The sequence below is a fragment of the Coptis chinensis genome, chromosome 3 (assembly GCF_015680905.1).
Source record: "Coptis chinensis isolate HL-2020 chromosome 3, ASM1568090v1, whole genome shotgun sequence".
NCBI classification, from domain to species: Eukaryota; Viridiplantae; Streptophyta; class Magnoliopsida; order Ranunculales; family Ranunculaceae; genus Coptis; species Coptis chinensis.
In genome coordinates, this window is record NC_141458.1 from 20,090,361 (window position 1) to 20,111,699 (window position 21,339).

A 21,339-nucleotide genomic window follows, 5' to 3' on the forward strand; every position below is an offset into this window, starting at 1 on the left:
GTTCCCATCATGAAACTTGCTTAGGTGTTTTTAGGACACATTCCATTCCCAACTCCCAAGTGGCATAACCTTGGGAAGTTGGAGTGATTTTTGTTGTTCATTTCACATCAAACTCAGAGAGAGTAGTACTCGCATTAAAACTAAAACTAATGCATGTGAAGGTGCATGCGTATATAGTTCACCATGAGATTTGACACTGAATTAACATTGAGATATTGTGTATCCACTTTCTATTTGTAACGACCCACCTTTTCCTACCATGTCGATATTGTCCCCACTTAGCCACTGCGGACATCCGACAGTGTTGGGTTTTGTCAAGACATGACTTTCCAGGAGGTCATCCATATTGAAAACTACTCTCGCCCAAGTTTGCTTAATTGTAGAATTGTCACCAACCCCACAACCAATTGTGCTGAAAAGGCCTCGACGTTAGGATTTTGTGGATCAATTGCTTATAGTAGTCAGGATCTTTGGATAGTTGCTTAAGCGAAGTGGGATCACATCATGGTGCAACCATCACTCATACCCGGGCTTAGATGCAGATGCTTGCGCCAAATACGGAGCCAATCTAACAAAGGGCACCAAGCAATGGTGGGATGATAAACCACCTTTCATGCACCAGATAGAGAATCAACATTAGATGTACTACAAATTCATGTAGTAAATCTTGTTAGGTTTAGTCTAAATGTAAACTTTGGAGAGACCTACAAAAGGCTCTCAATTGATATAAATGTAATTTTTTCTTTTTTTATGGGTATTTTTTTTTTAATACAATTACCCTTTTAGCAAAATAAATTATGGTGAAATGGGCACCTATAGTTGTTGTTGTGTGTGTGTGTTTCATTTTTTGTTATGTTATTTGAATAAAAAAGGGTTTTGGAAAAACCCTTTCTTAACATAATAGATTCTATTTTGGAATTGGAAACTACCAAACATTGTCGGCTCCTTTCTAAATGGGTAACTGTATCAGTTAAAATAGGATCCACTAGAGTTTGAGTAAGACTCTTGTTCTCCAAGTTTTATACTCTATAAAAACCCCTCTATGAGCAGCCAAAATCTAATATGAAAAGTTAGAGAAAACTCTATTTTCTATACTACTATTTATGGGCAATTAAATCAGTTTCGCATTCGTCTTCTTTTCTTCTTTGTTTAAGTGCAGTTAGCATTGAAGATTGATCTATTGTGGCTGTTGTATCCTGGAGGTTGGCGTGGTCTGTCTGCACAAGGAAAAACAGACGCGAAACAACCTTAAAGAGAGCGTACCAATCCGTGCCTCAGCCTTCTTGCATTCATTGTTTGTTCTTGTTGCAAATAATTGTTCCCCAACAATTTTAAGGTTGTTCAACAATGAATACGTAGAAGAAAGGTTAAATAAGTTATTGTTCATCTCCTTTACTGCGAACAATTGGTACAAGGAACCGATGGTGATAATAAGTATTGTGATCGACATGGATTATACTGATCATGAATTTTGGAGTGGAAACAATAATCGTCTTGACTTTAGAATTAATTTTGGAGTGGAAACAATAATCGTCTTGACTTTAGAATTAACACGACTTGATTCTTGGTTTAAAAAATCTTATTGTTGTTCACTATATGTGGGTATAAAGTAGGCCACGGACTGAAAAATTGTGTTCGACAATTACTGAGTAATACTCTCGGTTTTGAATCTGGAAAAAATTAAATAGACTTGTTTACTTGAAAGAAAGTAAAGAGGTTTGACACTAGCTTGTGAACACCTTTTATAAACAATTTGTTTATTATAATCTGTGTTAAAGTAGGTGACTTCAAGTTTTAAGTTTCACTCTCATGCGATGATGCTAATAAAGATGTGAGGATGGGTACGGTTTCAATAAACTAAAACAAAGTTCTCATGTGTGTGACTGTAACAATTCATGTTATATGTTTAAAGTCACATGCTTAACATATGTTCTATTTTATTGATGGTGTGATTATTGTGAAACTCTCTTATTTGTTTTTACGCATGAACAAAATCTAAGTTCGAGATTTGGAAATTATCGAAAAAGAAGAAATAGTTCGAAATTTGGAATGGTAGGACAGTTCTGACGAAAATGGCTATAACGTTTTGCTCGATAATTGGATTCACAATCCGTTTTTTACGTTAGAAAGCTAACTCAGAGATGTTTCCAACGGTATATGGCTCAAAACATAGTTTGTCTTGAGCTGGTTCACTTTAACAGTTCTTTTTTAGCCAATGTTCTCCAGAAAAGCGAAACGTGATAATCCGATTTTTCAATCGGATGGGTATCGTACTCTTTACGAAATACATGTAATTCTTTGTTTTATATTGTGAGATGATTTGAAACTTAGAATTACATGCTAGGGTTTTTTTAAAGAAGTTTAAAACCTAAGACTATATGTTCTAGTTATTTATTTAGTCGATATATTGTGGCACTGAGTTTTGCTTAACATGCGTTGAAAGTTTTTTCATTGACTAGATATAATTGTTTGAGATTAATTTCTCTTTTGTACATTTATAATCACCATGTTTGAATTGGTGTCTTGTTGGTAATATTAGTAAGAGATATGCATGTAGGGAGATATTGAAGTTTGTTGATCCCACATCAAGTAGTAATGGAGTTACACTTCTATTGATATAGAACCCCACACTTTAGATGAGGTCCAACTGAGAATTGGGCCAAGTGATGGCTAAAATTGGGGACAATATCAGTCTTGGGTGAGAGATCTGTGAGGGTACCATGTATGGTCCCTAGGCTTGGCCCTGGTCATGCCTGACTAGTGAGACAAAGTCGATGGTTCAGTTAGACCAGTTTCGGTCCAAAGTGGAGATTGTTAGGTGTATGGACCGAATTGGATATGATGTTGTTGATTTTAATAATCTTATACGTCTACTTACATAATTTCTTGTTCTGTTAATGTTTGGCATGGTAGATTATGTCATATTAATACGAAATATGTTAAGAACATGAGCATACTTGGTTTAATTCTTAATTTGAATTATGATGATTTTGTACACGGTGAATCTTGCACTAAGACCAAAATCACAAAGAAGCCTCACAAGTAAGTTGAAAAGAGTACGAATCTACTAGACTTGGTATACACTGATATTTGTGAGCTTGAAGGTGTTCTAACTAGAGGTGGTAAAATATATTTTATTACCTTCATTGATGATTGCTCGAAACTTACATATGTTTATTTGCTGATAAATAAAAGTGGTGTTTTTTTTTATGCTTTTAAAGTTTATATACTTGAAGTTCAAAATCAGTATGATAGAAACATTAAAGTAATTCAAAGTGATTGAGGTACTGGATATGGTTTTGCTGATTTTAATTTTTTTCTTGCAATCACATGGTATATATTATTCATGAGACGACAACTCTTTATTCACCTGAAATAAATGGAGTAGCTGAACGTAAGAATATAATAGTTAAAGGGATTAATTGTTGCTATGTTGCTTAGTTCTGGAGCACCCACAATTTTGTGGAAAAAACTGTTTTGACTGTATACTATATATGTGCTGAATAGAATTGTTAATTCTAAAACAAAGGTTACACCTTATGAGTTATGGAAAAATAGGAAACCTAATTTGAGTTACTACAGAACATGGGGATGTCTGGCTTTTGTAAAGAAGCATGATCCTAAAATCTCAAAGCTTGAGAGTAAGACTTTTGAGTGTGTTTTTTAGGCAATGTTATGGATAGCAATGCCTACATTTTTCTAGATATGAAGAGTAATGTTTTTGTTGATAATTTTATGTTGAGTTTCTTGAAGATAGATTTTCATATTTATCTAGAAATAGTGGGGGTGCTAGTGGGGGTATTATCCTCCAAGGTCCCTAATATTGATGTTTCTGACACTGACATATCTAGATTGTATGATAGAATCATGGACACAAAATATGAACCTAGAGGATATAAAAGAGCTTAGGGTCACTAAGGTCTTAGGACTCGACTTTGTCACTGTACTTTGGAAGGAGATCCCTCCTCCATTGAAGAAGCTCTCACATCTTTTGATTTCGAGTTTTTGGAGAGAAGTCATTCAAGTGAGATTGGTTCGATCTCTCATGGAAAACAAAACTTGGAACTTGTTGATTTGTCTATTGGTTCTAAAACTATAGGAATCAAATAGATTTTAAAAATGAAGTTTAAAACCGATGGTTCAGTAGACAAGTTTTAAGGCCTGACTTGTAGTCAAGGGATTTAAATGGAGTGAAAACTTTGATTCTTTGACGCATATTCACATGTTATTAATTAGGATAACATCTATTAGAGTATTATCATCTGTTATTGTTGTTCATAAATCTTATTGTTCATCCACTGAATGTTAAAACTGTCTTTCTAAATGGGGATTTAGAAGAGGAGGTTTATATGGATCAGCTAGCAGGTTTTGTGGAAAAGTGAAAAAAGGCATGCAGATTACTTCAGTCACTTTATGCTTGGAACATGCACTGAAACAATGGCATAAAAAGTTTAATCACTTTGTCATTGCCAATGGTTTCAAGATAAGTGAAAGGGATAAATGCATATATTATAAGTACTCTGATGGGATATATGTGTTATCATATGCTTATATGTTGATGATCTACTATTTTTTGGGTCTAATCCATATGGTGAGAAAGAGACCAATAACTTGTTGTCTTCTAATTTGATATGAAGGACTTACGTGAAGTTGATTACAATATCATCGATTGGCATATGTTAGATCAGTAACACTTTATTGAGAAAGTGTTGAAGAAGTATAACCATTTCGATTGCATGCCTGTGATAGGGCTATATATTAAAAGCATTACTTTTGTAATAACTCTAATTCTTTATATTTTGAATGAGAATCATATGGGCAAATGTTATGCATATTATATATGTTATTAGTAATATACATGTGTCTAATATTTTATGTTGTAGATGATATGGTGTGTGGTGACACACAGAAGATCATATCATCAGTACCTTATAAAGTATAAGTAATTGTTTACAACCTAGATGGATTTGGACAAACCATTGGTACGGTTGTAGTATAATATGATATTAGTCTATCTTGACTATAAGATTACACTAGTACACTTTGTGTGCATTGAACAGGACCAAGTGAGGTTGTTTCTCTTTATACTGACTATATAAGAGAACAAGCACCTCTGTTATTATGGATGCTTGTCCTCTTAATCCGGATATAATAATGGGCACTTACATGCATTGTACATTGCTTTAAATCATCAATGAGTGAGATTCATATGTGAATCAACAAACTCGATGGATTGGGTAATGATATTGTATGTAAGGTGTGCTGTTGATTATAGAAGGAATTCGTGACCAGCAGGAAGTCGGGTTGATGATGTCCCTTTGAGGAGCTCATAAAGATTGTCATGTAAACCCTGCAGGTGGATTTATTCCGACATGACAATGAGGTTGAGTGGTACTACTCAAGGACATAAGAAGTTGATTAATGTAGTTGTCAATAAATTGACTTAATCAACGGACATTCGATATCTTAAACACGGGGAGATCAACGAGCATATAATATGGAGCCCATAAACGTAACACGTAATTTGGGATTAGGACGGTAGTGCAATAATGGCCTTTAGTGGAATAAGCCATTTGTTGATGGACTTGGGCCGTGTGTTCTGGGCGAACATGGGAAGCCCAAGCCCGTCAGGAGGCCCAACCTTAATTTCTCCTCATGGTCCCTATTGTAGCCTATAAATAGAAACCTTTTTTTTTGGCCGAAATTCACTATTCATCTTGATTGAAAAGAGAGGCAAGAAAAGATAGATCCAAATCGATTCTAACTTTGTGAGAAAGAAAGGGATTGGTAGATCGTTGCCTACACAACGTCTAATCTATTGAAAGGAATACAACAGAAGATCAAGAGGTGGTTGCTGATTTTATAGCTATTGGATTCTCAGAGTTATCAAGAAGCCGTTTCTAAAGGTATGTTTTCCATCCAAAATCGTGACAACCCATTAATTCCGCTGTGCGTAGTTTTCACGGTTTGTAGAAATTTGCATTATGAAATAACGGTTCCTACATCCTATTTGTTCTCTTTTTTATTTTAGTGTTAAATTATTTTGTTAATAATGGTGAACCTATGAATCAGAAGAAAAATGCAAGTATCATTTGTAGTTTTGAGATATGCTACATATTGTATAAGACCTGGCATTACCTATGCAGTAGATGTTCTTTGTAGGTACACTAGCAAGCAATAGATTCGGATTGAAACATCCTTTCTAAAGACTCCAAGGTCACCAGTGGCTATGTGTTTAGCATTGGTAGAGGTGTGTATCTTGGAAGTTGAAAAAACAGACCGTAATAGCACAGTCTGCTATGGAGTATGAGATTATTGCTTTGGCTAGTACGAGTGAAGAAGCTAGTTGAATTCAATGCTTTCTTACTCATATACTAGTCGGAGATAGACAATATTAGTTACAATGATACTTTGTTAATAGCATTACAGCTATAATTGGGATAGTTCATATTATTTTGATTTTGTGAGATCTTAAGATAACCTTGCAGATTCACATACCAAAGCTCTGGCCAGAGATACAGTGTGGACTGCTCTACTAGCATGGGACTGAAGCCCATTGAAAGATGAACATCTATGATGGTAACCCAACCTAGGGACTGGAGATCCCAAGAACTAAGTTCAAAGAGAAGAATAAGTCATAGAATGTTGGTTATGAGACATGCATTGTTACTAATTTGTCCCGTAATTGGATAGTAAAATGTATGAGATCCTGAAGCAATGAATAAAGGTTGAGGTTTATGGGAAAAACTCTTAATGAAGTTCTATGGTCCTTATGGGCAGAGTGCATAACTACAAGAGCACTCTTGATAGACTCACCTAGTGAATGTGAAAGTACAAGCCGCTTTCTATGAGAATGAGGGTTGATTCTCTAGATCATTCACGAATCCAGGATGGAAGCACATGACCTTTAATGTGCGGACTTGAGAGGAGAACGTTGGATGTGTTATGTGTGTTGATAACTTATCGTATACACAAGACCCAAGTTTAAGATTTTGTCACTTGTGGTTCTTATACTTTGAGTACTCTTCACTACGTAAATGTTTAAGTATTGGACACCTTTATGTATGCATTACACATTGAAATGATATTGAATGCCTACACAATATATCTTATTTTTATGAAAATAAGTGGGGGATTGTTACATTATTTTTATTAAAATAAGTGGGGGATTGTTATGTTATTTGAATAAAAAATGGTTTTGGAAAACCCTCTATTAACAAAATAGATTCTGTTTTGGAATTGGAAACTACCAAACCTTGTGGCTCCTTTCTAAATGGGTAACTGTATCAGTTAACCCAATAAAATAGGATCCACTAGAGTTTGAGTAGGACTCTTGTTCTCCAAGTTTTGTACTCTATAAAAACCCCTCTATGAGTAGCCAAAATCTAATATGAAAAGTTAGAGAAAACTCTATTTTCTATACTACTATTTATGGGCAATCAAATCAGTTTTGCGTTGTTCGTCTTCTTTTCTTCTTTATTTAAGTGCAGTTAGCATTGAAGATTGATCTATTGTGGCTGTTGTATCCTGGAAGTTGGCGTAGTCTATCTGCACAAGGAAGAACAGATGCGAAACAACCTTAAAGAGAGCATACCGATCCGTGCCTCAGCCTTCTTGTATTCATAGTTTGTTCTTGTGCAGATAAGTGTTCCCAAGATTCCTTTTAATGTTTTTTTTTCTCTTTGGAAGGTTACCCCTGTTACTCTCGGTAAAAATGTAAAATAATTCCTGGTTAATTTCCCAAAAAGTCCTAAACTCCAACTATGTTAGGTTGAGAAGTAAGTCACTAAGTGGTAAGATACTATTCATACAAAGATGTCAACAGAACAGCTCAAACAATGGATAGTATGAACTCGGAGGTAAAGCTGTTAGAGTTATCCCTCACATGAGGATAAAAGGATTTCAGTCTGCATGGAGAAGCCTGAGCGTGCGCGCGCTCGACTTGGTCTTGCCCAAGGCGCTCCCCCCATGCCTTGGTCGACTTCTAGAACTCTCAGTGTGACCCGCGCCTATGCCTATTTTGGCAGGATTCTATTTTTGGGGAACCGCGAGTTTTGCATTACATGTTTGGGTTTTTGGCAAAACCAAACACACGAGAGACAGCACAAAAGTCAGAGAAAACCCAATCTTGAAAGCTATCAAGATTGAGAGATAACCTTTACAGAGAGACAACCCTGTAAAGAGATAAAAGTGATCTAGTAAAGTGAGAGACTGAAAGGAGAGATTGTAATCTTCCTTCCCACTTTATAAAGGACTAGCTCTTGTGGAAGTAGGCATCATTGGCCGAACCACGGTATATCTTTGTGTTGTTGTATGCGTTTAATTCTACTTTACATTATTATCTGTTGTTAATAGTTGTTTAGCGAGTTGGGCATGTTAGCATAGGTTGTAGTTGATATTTAGAATTTGTCTGGAGTTGAATTGTGTTCAAATACAAGTTATCTGTGTAATGGGGGAATCGATTGGTATTGGTATAAACCCCAACAAGTGGTATCAGAGCCAGGTTAGATTAGCCTAGGGTGTTATCCAAATCTTGGTCGGAAGGTGTTTGACAAAATTCCTGAGAGAAGATTTGAGTTTAAATAACTTGTAGAAATGGACCATTCTATGAACACTCACATGATGAGTCTGAATAGGAACAACCATATTATGTGGAAATCCAGGATGGAAGACTTGCTCTGTTGCGAGGACCTGGCACAACCCATTGAGAATGAGGGAGTAAAACCGATACATCATCCGATGCCGATTGGAAGACGCTTGATGAAAAAGCAATAAGGTGCATTAGACAATGGATTGACAACAATATAATCCACCTTGTATCCCAAGAGACCACAACTTTTAGCCTGTGGAAGACTTTAGAAGACCTCAACGAGAAGACAAGAAAGGATGCACATAATAGCTCCTGTCACTCAGAGATCCTTGTTACAGAAAAGCAAGAGAGAGCCAAAAGCAGAAAACCATCTCATTCTAGAGATGATGACAAAAGAAAATCTAGTAGCGCGAGCAGACCTCCTAAGAAAGACTTGTTATGCAATTATTGCGGTATCCATGGCCACTTCAAATATGAATGCATAGAATTGAAGAGGGATGAAAAGACTAGTACCGTACATAAAGACAAGTTATAGTTAAAAGAAAGCACCATCGATAGAGACGCCACAGATATCGCTTCAGAAGGTGAAGTAGGAATTGTGTCAGACGGTGACGAGTTATGCTTGAGCACTTCAGGCCAGGGTACAGAGTGGGTGGTAGATACAGGTGCTTCTTACCACATCACATCCCATAAGAGTTTCTTCACTACCTACAAATCTGGTGATTTTGGTGAGGTGAAGATGGGCAACAGTGGAGTCTCGAAGATTATAGGCATTGGAGATGTTCATGTAGAAACCTATGTCGGCTACACCTTGACACTCAAGGATGTAAGACATGTCCCTGACATATGGTTAAGCCTAATTTCGGCTGGAAAGTTAGATAACGATGGCTTTGTAAACTCCTTTGGTAACGGGGTATGGAAACTGAGCAGAGGTTCCATTGTAGCAGTCAGAGGGAGGAAAACTTGCTCTCTTTACAAAACATAGGCTAGTTTGTGTAAATCAGAAGTGAATGCGGTAGGAGAAGAAGCTTCCTCCGAACTGTGGCACAAGAGACTGTGTCATATGGGCATAAAAGGGATGAAAGTTCTTGCTAAGCAAAAAGCCTTGCCAGACATCAAAGGTACACATTTAAATACATGTACTCACTGTTTGGTAGGAAAACAACACAGGGTGTCTTTCCAAAGATTCCCGTCTCACAGAAAGGACAATGTCCTTGAACTAGTGCACACAGATTTATGTGGTGCTATAAAAGTGAAGTCCCATGGGGGAGCTTTATACTTCGTGACCTTCATTGATGATGCGTCAAGAAAGGTATGGGCATATAGTCTAAAAACCAAGGATGAAGTACTTGGCGTGTTTGAGAAATTCCACAACATGGTGGAAAGAGAGACTGGGAAGTTGTTAAAGTGTATTCGCTCAGATAATGGGGGTGAGTACATTGGGCCGTTTGAAGAGTATTGCCAGAGTCATGGGATTCGTCATGAGCAGACCGTTCCCAAGACACCGCAACAGAATGGAATAGTAGAGAGAATGAACCGTACCATTATAGAGATGATGAGATGCATGCTATCCCACTCTAAGCTACCTAGAACCTACTGGGTAGAAGCAATGCGTACAGCCGTGCATGTGATCAACCTATCGCCATCGAAGCCTCTGAATAGTGATTATCTAGAGAGAGTATGGTCAGGCAGAGATGTTGATTATGGATACTTGAGGGTATTTGGGTGCAGGGTATTTGTGCATATTCCGAAGGATGAGAGATCCAAGCTTGATGACAAAGCCAAGCAGTGCATTTTTCTGGTTATGGAGATAAAAAGTTTGGTTACAAACTCTATGATCCGATTAACAAGAAGGTAATCTGAAGTCGAGATGTTGTGTTCCTGGAAGACCAAACCATAGCAGACTTTGAGGAGGGTGAGAAGCTACATGCTTTCACCAATGATCTTGTTGATTCAGAACCAAAAGTTCCTACTGTGGAACGTGCAAAAGGCATTGAAAATGCAGAAAACCATGAGTTTGAAGCTCATGATGAGAATCCTATTACTCATGATGGGAATAGAACCTATTGGTATAGAAGATGCAGATGAGATGCATGAACCACCACCAGAGCAAGCAGACGTGCATCCTCCTGAGGCACCAGCAGATGGAGTAAGGAGGTCAAATAGAGAGAGACTAGTTTCAACCAGGTATCCACCACATATGTACGTGCTACTATTGGATGGTGGAAAACCTATGTACTATCAAGAGGCACTTGAAGGTACAAACAAAGAAAAGTGGTTGAAGGCCATGCATGACGAGATGTATTCTTTACATAAGAATCACACTTATGAGTTAGTTGAGAAACCGCAAAGACAAAAAATTCTCAAGAATAAGTGGATATACAAAGTCAAGCATGAGAAGAACAATCCTCACCCAAGGCACAAAGCTCGCTTTGTTGTGAAGGGATTCGGTCAAAGAAAAGGGATTGACTTTGATGAGATTTTCTCTCCTGTAGTGAAGATGACTTCTATCCGGGTGGTATTAGGTATGACCGGAAGTATGAACCTAGAGGTTGAGCAGCTAGATGTTAAGACAACTTTTCTTTATGGAGACCTTGAAGAAGATGTCTACACGGACCCCTTTGATGTCAAAGGCAAGGAGCACCTAGTATGCAAGCTGATAAAGAGCTTATATGGGTTGAAGCAGGCACCAAGGAAGTGATACATAAAGTTTGATTCCTTTATAGCAAAGCAAGAATACAAGAAGTCTGCTTCTGATCATTGTGTGTTTGTTCAGAGATTTCCAGATGGGGATTTCATAGTACTATTATTGTATGTGGATGATATGTTGATAGTTGGCTCAAACATCAACAGGATATCCAAGCTGAAGAAAGACTTGAGTAAGTCCTTTGAGATAAAGGATTTGGGTAAATCAAAGCAGATACTTGGGATACGGATCACTCGTGACAGAAAAAGTGGAAAGTTGTGGTTTTCTTAAGAAAGCTACATTGAGAAGGTGTTAAAGAGATTTAACATGGATCAAGCGAAGCTAGTCAGTTGTCCGCTTGGTGTCCAGTTCTGCATGACTAAATAGATGTGTCCAAAGGATGAGCATGAGCAGAGTCAGATGAAAAAGATTCCTTATGCATCTACAGTGAGCAGCTTGATGTACGCAATGATGTGTATAAGACCGGATATTGCTTTTGCCGTTGGTGTTGTAAGCCGATTTTTGTCAAATTTGGGAAAGGAGCATTGTGATAAGAGCCCAAAACTGTAGTTTTAACCCCTTAATAATAATACTTTTAGACCAATTATGCTAGTAATAAATAAGAGTTAATGCTGATTACGTGTTTTTATGTATTTCAAGCAGTAAAGTCAATTATGTGCAGAAATGTGCCACTTTGGCGAGATAAAGGAGCAAGGGTTGGTTGCTAAGAAGTTATGTGATAACGGCCAAGATTTAAGGAGACAAAGCCTTTGTAAAGCCCAGTCAAACGCTGAAAAGTCAACACGGGCAGAAACAGTACACAAGTCAACAAGATTTCCGAAGACCATATCTTTGGACTCAGGCCTCGAATTTGGGCCTACCTTATGTCAAAACGACCGGCTCAGAAAGAGCTTTCCAATGGTCCAAGCCTTGGCCCAATCAGAGGAGCAAAAATGGACGAAAAGTCTATTGAAGCCAAATCCAGCTGAAGAGCCCTTTTTTGGACTGAAAGAATTGGGTTTTGAGCCCGATTTTTCGGCCCAAAACAGGGCTCCAAGCCCATGCACGATTTTTGGATCTGAAGCATATAAAAACAAAAGCTTAGCTCTTTGTTAATGGTAGCTAATTAGACCTAAACTATAGATAAATCTAGATCTAGTTTTAATTGTTTTTAGTTAAGTTTAGTTTCATTTCATTCCTTGTTTTAGATTAAACCTTAAAATCATTGTTCTTCATTGATTAGATAAATAAAATAGTAGATTCTTGTTCATTTCGATTTTGTCATTTACAATTGTTTAGATCTAAATTCCTTTATTACTTGTTATTCATTTCCTAGTTATTACCTGAGATTTCAATTATTGTTTAGATAAATTGCATAAAGATAGAATTTTTATGTGATGTCTAGTTTTAAATCAATTGGAAATGATAGTAGTATGAATCAAGGCTAAACCTCCGTTAGAAGGGTTGATGAAGCTTGATCTTTGTTAAACTTAGAAATCGTCGTGATAGTTATTCCACTCTAGAAGTCGTTGATTCGCCATGAGAATGGGTGGACGACCTCACATGCTAGTTATTGATTGGTAGAGATGCCATGGATAATTAGGGATTAGAATTACTATTTTGATATGCGAAGAATTCAATTTGGATCACGACGAGTCTTTGTTATTTGATTAAGTCGAGTTAAGGTGGATTCAATTCCCTTAATTCCATGTCTAGATTCAAACCCTTAGCATTCTATCATTACTTTATTCGTAACTTGTTAAGTGAATTCACCTCGTAGTATAGAATTTCCCTCGTAAATCTCTCATTAGACTTTGGACTAATTAGTTGACACGAACCCATCGCATGCTAAAGAACTAGGAGTGGAACGAATCATCTACTCCACTATATCTCAATAGGATTGAGAGTAGAAACTTTGATAAAGCTTAATAGCAAACTTGTATTTTAGTTTTACTAGCGTTTAGAGTTCTCGCAAACTTTATTCTTTGGTAAAACTAGCGATTTAGAGAATTATCACATTGGGAAGGTGTTAAGTGGATATTGAGATATCTCAAGGGCACTTCCAAATCGTGTTTGTACTTTGGTGGAAGTAAGCCATTACTTGAAGGCTACACTGATGCATACATGGTAGGTGATGTTGACTCGATGAAGTCCACCTGCGGTTATTTGGTTACTTTTGCAGGGGGAGCAGTTTCTTGGCAATCAAAGTTGCAAAAGTGTGTTGCCCTCTCTACTACAGAAACCGAGTATATTGCAGCCACTGAGTGTTACAAAGAGATGATATGGATGAAGAGGTTCTTCGACGAACTAGGGCTAAAGTAGAAACAATTTGTAGTTCTATGTGATAGTCAGAACGCCATCCATTTGAGCAAGAATCCGAGTTTTCATTCTAGATCCAAGCACATACATCTGCGTTATCATTGGATTATAGAAGTACTCGAAGACAAGCATTTGTATATCGAGAAGATCCATACCAACAAGAACGGGTTGGATATGATGACTAAAGTCTTACCGAAAGGTAAGTTTGATGTTTGTCTATATCTTTGAATGGCGACACACTCCTCCCCGTTGAATTGGAAATTGTATGGAGGTATCCCCCCTCACTGTTCGGGAGAGAGAGATTGTTGGAGTTATCCCTCACATGAGGAGAAAAGGATTTCGGTCTGCATGGAGAAGCCTGAGCGCGCGCGCGCTCGACTTGGTCTTGCCTAAGGCGCGCCCCATGCCCATGCCTTGGTCGACTTCCAAAACACTCGCGAGACCAGCGCTCGACTTGGCCTTGGCCAAGTAGCGCCCCGCGCCATGCCTATTTTGGCAGGATTCTATTTTTGCGAAACTGCGAGTTTTGCATTATATGTTTGGGTTTTGGCAAAACCAAACACACGAGAGACAACACAAAAGTCAGAGAAAACCTAATCTTGAAAGCTACCAAGATTGAGAGATAACCTTAACAGAGAGATAACCCCGTAAAGAGATAAGAGTGATCTAGTAAGGTGAGAGACTGAAAGGAGAGATTGCAATCTTTATTCCCACTTTATAAAGGACTAGCTCTTGTAGAAGTAGGCACCATTGGCCGAACCACGGTATATCTTTGTGTTGTGGTATGCGTTTAATTCTGTTTTACATTATTATCTGTTGTTAATAGTTGTTTAGTGAGTTGGGCATGTTAGCATAGGTTGTAGTTGATATTTAGAATTTGTCTGGAGTTGAATTGTGTTCAAATACAAATTATCTGTGTAGTGGATGAATCGATTGGTATTGGTATAAACCCCAACAAAAACAACAATCATAATCATAATACAATTTATTGATTGATTTAGGTACCATTTGAAAGGGTGAAACATAATACAATTTATTGATCGATTTAGGTACCATTTGAAAGGGTGAAACGTTATTATAAACTCATGAACGGAATTTTGAGCAAGGGCTTACGAATCAAATGAATGGCCTACCAATTGTATAAAATATAATGACCTTAAGAGCTTGGGGGTTCTGCACTTTCTTGGCAATGAGATGTGATCAAAATCCTGTTCTTTTGTTTTGTTAGGCAAAAAAACCCCACCTAGTGTCCAAGTGGGCAATTGTTGCTTGGCAATGTCGACAGATTAAGAAGGCAAAATTAATGACAGAGCGGAGACTTGAGAGTCAACAGGTCTAAACAAATCTATAACAATTTGAGGTCAAAGAAGTCAGCATGTGGTAGCTAGTTGAATGGCTTGTACTATTATTCATCTATAAATATGGTATAAATATGGCTACAAAGAAGTTCATCACAATCATGTACAACTGTAAGATGATGAATAAGTCTGTTATGTTAGTTCTTCTTGCATTTGTACTAGTAATTCTTGTTCAAATGGCTGGTGCAGTTCGCCAACATGCGGCTAATGATCTGCTTCATCCCCAAGGTAACGAAACTTGATTCTTGTTCAAACACTAAGGTTAAACCACAAAACCCCTGAAGAAAGTTTGGAGGCTTTCTTACTTAGACCATCTCCAATGGTCTTTATATATAGACATAATGACCTAAATTTTTTTTTACATTAAATATAATGTATTTTTTTTTTTGCCTAAAAATATACGGAACTTTTAATTTTTTAGAATGGATACATTCTGATCAATCTGATCGAAGGATATAAATTTCCTGTTAGAAATGGTCACGTGAGTTGCACTTTCCTCTTATATCACCTATATGACTAAAATACCCTTAAAAACAAATTAAAATTTCAAATATCTTCAAATTTAAAACCATACCCACTACTAAAACAAATTTTCCATACTGGAAACAAATGGAAAAGGTTTTGTGTCTTTTTAAATTAACCCCGAAATTTTTGGAAAAATTTCACTCCAAATATTATTCTTTCCAATTTATTCCTTTCCCTAGTTTTACTTTCCTTTCCCCAGCCTTTACCAAACACATTGGTTATTTCTTTCCATTCCATTCCATTTTCCATGGATTTTACCAGGCAAAATTTAACCATACATTACATAGTGTCAAGAAATCCATGGACTTGAAGATTAAAGATAGAAGGAAACAAACCTCCGAATGCCGCAGAAAGCGTGAAATTCCTAATCCTTGCAGTTGCCATTGGTGCAAGTCCACCCATAAATCCAAACCCGTGGTGAGGAAATGACTAGGGTCTGGTGGTGGGGCAGTTTCACGTCTCTGACCCGAAGGAAAATTAGGAAAATTGACATCGGGAATTGACTTGGACCTTGGATCCATAGGCGTCTTTCCTTCACCATGAAGAGGTACCAATTTCTCTTCCTGTATAATGGCTTTACAAACAGGGCACTCTTGCGAATGCGAATGAATATGGAGCCACTTATACAAACAAGGCCAGCAGAAAAGGTGGCCAAATAATGTCACGATTGGGTCTTGCGCTAATTCAAAACAGATGTTACACTCAAAACTACCAGCATTATTGCTACCACTCCCAGAACATGAAGGGGGGTGGCTTGCTCATCGACTCCATTTCTCGTAAATGGCTACTCAAGGAGGATACCATATCCGAGTTTCCCAATTGTTTGATAACATACTCTTCATAGATATGAACCAGTAATGATAGACCGACACACTTATTTGACTTACTATTTGGACCTATTGATGTGTCAAAAGTCATAATCATTGATTTACATAGAGATATGTGTCCGTGTGTATTACAATGCAAACCAACGTTATCCAAATAGTGAGTCACAATAGTAGGTCTAAAAAGTAGGTCCGTGTAGCACTACTCGATATGAACCCACTTTAAGGTTTAATTTGATGCAATTGGGGTTAAATTCATTAATTTCAGTGAATGAGTTTTGCTATCGAGGTTTCAATTAATTTTACCTGTTTTCTGGCAGCGTGTGTGATACACTGTTCTTTTATTTAAAAATTTCGTGTGGTAATCCGTAAAGAAATTTGAAGATACCAACCCAATTTTGGAGATATTTAAAATTGTGATTTGTTTTTTAGGATATTTTAGTCATATAAATAAAATAAGAGGAGTGTGCAACTCACGTGACCAGTTCTAACCGGTTAATTAACATTCTGTCCAATCAATATTTTAGGCAAGAAAAAAAATACATTGTATTTAAAACAACAAAATAAATTATATTTTTAGGTCATTATTTCTTATATATATCATATCATCCTCTTTAGAGATCCACTTGAAGAAGTCATATACTCCAACAGTCTTTAATGTAACATATATCTTTCGTGCGCACATTGAACATTTTAACATAGCAAACATTCAGTTTGCCATTTAATACGTATATGTATCTAGATCTCTTTAATACGTTTTCTACCTGTTTCCTACATGCCTACCTGTTTCTTTAAACAATATAGAATCCCTTCTGAGACGCTCATATGATTACTGATTAGACCGACTGCCGCTGGAATATATGACTTCAGCAGCAAGTTTCCATTGAGATATTTTTTTTCAAGAAAGAGCAATACCAGACTTTACCTCATGAAAGAAAGCAATGTATATGTTAGCTTACAGTATTCACGAACATCTAACAACTATACTTATCTTGTTTCTTTTGGTTTGCTAAAGCTTGTCCTTGCTGCAAGTGGGAAAGGAAAGGTTTTCTACTCTGCACCGAAATATGTTGCAACTAAAGCACCTATTAGCGAGAATGAAGAAGAAAACTGAGATCTAGAAGAAACTATGACATTTACATTAAATAATCTCTTTCAGTCATATTTACGGCATTGCATGTTCTTTGAGGAACTGTTCAGATTTCTAATAAAATCTTTTTCTAATGTGTTAGTTGTTTTGCTGCCAATTAAGTTCCAACTAAGTATTGTCCGACTAATTTGATTTTGGATGTGTATAATAGAAGTAAGAGAGCGCACACCCCCTATTTTAATATAATGTACGAAGGTTTTATCAAAAAAAGAGAGAACGCACACTCCCTATAATTTAACACAACTCGGGGCGCACACTAATGAACAACATCCACCGTTTGTACAGATTGTTTCTAATTTGTTTCTAAATACATACGTACACGTTTTTAGAATTCTGGAGTATAGGGCCCGAGTTGTGCTGAATTATAGGGCGTGCGCCCCTCTTACTTCTATTAATTAGACATTTAAAATGATGTAGAAAGAGAATGTAACCAGGTACAGAGGTAAGTATTGCATGAAGGCAATCATCCAGATCAGAATGAATGAATTTTAGTATTTGTGCATAAATTAAGACAAGTTTAAAATTCTAATAGTGTTTTAGCAATTTCTATCAATTGCCCACCAAATTGGCTTACTATTTTAATTGAAACTGTAGTGCAAAGTTTCAAAATAGGGGACATATCCAACACAGATGTTTGATGTGTGTTTACATATTCTACTACTCTTTGTATTTGAGCATCCAAATCTCTCAATCTAGGTCATTATTGGATAGTGTTGAGTTTTGATAAGTAAGATCCACGCACCCTTTTGATTATGATTCCCCGCCTGGCTTCTTGGTAGTGCAACCAAACTTAGTCGGATGCCGTTTGTGACTTGAGTAATTTTAAACCATAAACCTACATAAAATAAGAGAGGAAATAAAACTAAAATGTTAGAATCGCTCAATCAAAACAGTGTTGCTTCAATGCGGTTGTACATTCATAAGAACACAAATCACTATAACAGTATATACTTGTTCGGAGCAATCCTTGCATTGAGGGCAATATGATTGGCCGATGATAATGGGAGATGGTAGATTGATTTGGAGTTTTGGACCATGGCTTTATCCTCGCCCCATTTTGTACATGTGAAAGTTACATTTTTAATTTCAATTTCCTCCTATGTCTCAATTATTCATTTGAAATATCTATCCCTAGTGATAAAAAGTAAGGACGATCTTGCTAAAATACAAGTTACGACTATGCAACAAGTAAAACGTTACCACTATGCAACAACTTACCACTCTCAAAAAATGAAGTGCATACATGAGTACTCCTTTATTTGGACACACCTTGGAAAAGTCGGGGACTAATTGTTTGCATATTCATGCAAAAATGGTGAAGTAATATTATACCATCAACAAATTACTGCTAGCAATAACAGCCACATGAAGTGGATCAAGTATAATACATCTCGCCAATTTGTAACATTATATTTCGGTTATGAAGTTGTTTACTAGGAAACCAACATTTTGAATGCAAACACAGAGATCCCCAAACTCTTTACTATATAAGAACATATAGTTTCAGTGACAGGTTCTCTTACGATATTATTAATCCATAAGGAGTTCATTCCTCTCTCCTATGGAACACTTGACATTAGATAAACTGCAATTAGTGCGCGAGTACACTTGCAATTAGATAGAGAATAGGTAATCAAACAAATGTCTCTTTATTTTTCAATCACATTAACCCGTAAAAGATACAAGTCATGCGTTAGTTCAAGACTTCAAAACTAATCCTATGAAGTTATTGCGCAGCTGAAAGGGTCACATTGTTAAATCTGACCTCATTAGACACAAGGCAAATGTTGCATAATCGGAGACGTATAGAGCTAGGAATTGTTCACAACAGGAAGGCACCAGTCTTTAGTCATTTTTATGGTCACAAACTGAAAGGGAGGCTAGTCTTTAGCCATTTTCATGGTCACAAACTGAAAGGAAGGCCCTCGATCAATGTATTACTAACCCTAGATGGTGGCGACCAACCACAGGGCACAAGGGAAATATGAATATATGCATGAAAGTTTCCACCAGAATATTACGAGGAAGACTAATTTGTTCAATAGAAATCCTCTGGATTCTGCAAATCAGCAGTACTCTGCCATATTAAAAGTCGTGTGAGTCTGTAGGGGTTCTCAAATTGCTGGTTCTTACAATACAGTATGCTCGATAGAAATAGAGGGACCAATGAACTTTATGTCCACAATCATCTAGCCATTACGTACTTTAAGCAATGTTGTTAGCTACAATCACGTATAGTATAACCGTATCCACTGAAAGCTTAAATATTCAATACAACAAATACCGAATTAACTCACTGTAATATGCAAGAAGATAAAGATAAAATGAATCAATTAAGCTTTTCTTATTCATTAACGGTGGTTTTCTCTGTTCACTCATTCTCTCTCTGTTTACACGTGAGAAATAGAAAAAGTAAGTGGGAAATAGAAATTTTCTACTACGAACGTACATAATCAACTAGTGCCAAATCACAAAAAGATGGGAAAAAAAAATAGACGGATAATAAATACTTTAAGTTAAGAGCATATCTCTAGGTGGAAGTAGGAGTGTAAATAAAACCGTTGACCCATCACCTGGTAGGGCACCTGGTCTTCACCTGCAATCCAAACCTGCACCGACTCGAAAATAGACCCGCCCCGCCACTGTTTCTACGCGGTCAGGCTATCTATGGGTGTAGGTTTTATGCTCAAACCCAACCCGTTGAGCCGCCCGACCCACACCGTTTCAAGACTCTAACTCCAATATTTTTGTATTTTGATTATATTTTCTTTTAACTTTTGTAGAAATTTGAGAGATATGAATACAAACTTATGAGTTCAGCATTAATTTCAAATGTTCAAGTTTTAACATTGGGCAAATATCAAGAGTTCAAATTCAACTTATGAATTTTAGAGAAGATGAATCATTCATCATTGTATTAATTTTAAATTCTTTTAGTTTATATTTTATTGTTTTGTACCATAGACCCCCCATCTTCATTTTATCTTGTTATGGAAGATAATCAATTTATAAATGGTAAATCACGATAAAAAAGTTTCAAATTTTCAAGTATATATGGTTTTGGGTTCAAGTTATAGCTTTTCATTTTTGTTTATTTTTCATTGATTGATTCCATTAATTTTCTCTATGTTGTAAATTGAAAAGATATTACTTGCAGAATTCGGAAGTTTTTTTTTTTGGTAAAATTGGATTAAAATGACAATTTCCATCCGACCTGGATGACCCGCACTGTAAGCTAACCCAACAGGCCGGGTGGTGGTACTAAGACATGGCACTTCTACTAGGGCTGTCAACGGGCTGGACCTGAATAGGACACACCTAGGTCCAGGCCCGACCCAAATCATATTTGATATTTTGAGTCCAAACCCGGCCTAGGTCCTATTGGGCAAGTTCGGATTTGGGCCAGGCCTAGGTCCGTTAGCAATACATGAGAACTGTTATTTTTGTGGTAAGAATCGAATCCACAACTCTTGTGTGGCAAACACAATACTAACCAATATGACTTCCAATTTTCTATGTCAACTTTCAGTAAATATAATAGATATATTAATAATATTAAATATAAAACACATAAACTATTATAGATTTCGGGCCGGGCCATTATCGGACTGGATATAGGTATGTTCAGACCTGGCCCAATAATCTTATCGGGCTAAATTTAAAGTCTAAGTCCTTATCTTATCGGTTCGGATTCAATCGGCCTTCGGGTTTGTCCCGGCCCATTGACAGCCCTAACTTCAACTCGCCCTACCCCGCCCCGTCGGGGACCATTGGATTTGTATCCCCTAGACCCGCCCCGACCAGACCCATCACTATTTGACCCGTGGTTGACCCGACCCATCCCGTATTACACCCCTAGGTGGAAGTATCACCTACACATTTGCCTC

At 37.0% G+C, this 21,339-nt stretch overlaps 1 long non-coding RNA gene across 1 annotated transcript; it reads left to right on the forward strand.

Annotated features, from left to right (window-relative positions):
- The first annotated feature begins 15,005 nt into the window (after positions 1 to 15,005).
- Positions 15,006 to 17,526, forward strand: LOC147508519 (uncharacterized). Its single transcript, XR_015216379.1, has 2 exons — positions 15,006 to 15,181; positions 17,318 to 17,526. It is a non-coding gene; the product is annotated as an uncharacterized LOC147508519 (long non-coding RNA).
- The last annotated feature ends 3,813 nt before the right edge of the window (positions 17,527 to 21,339 follow it).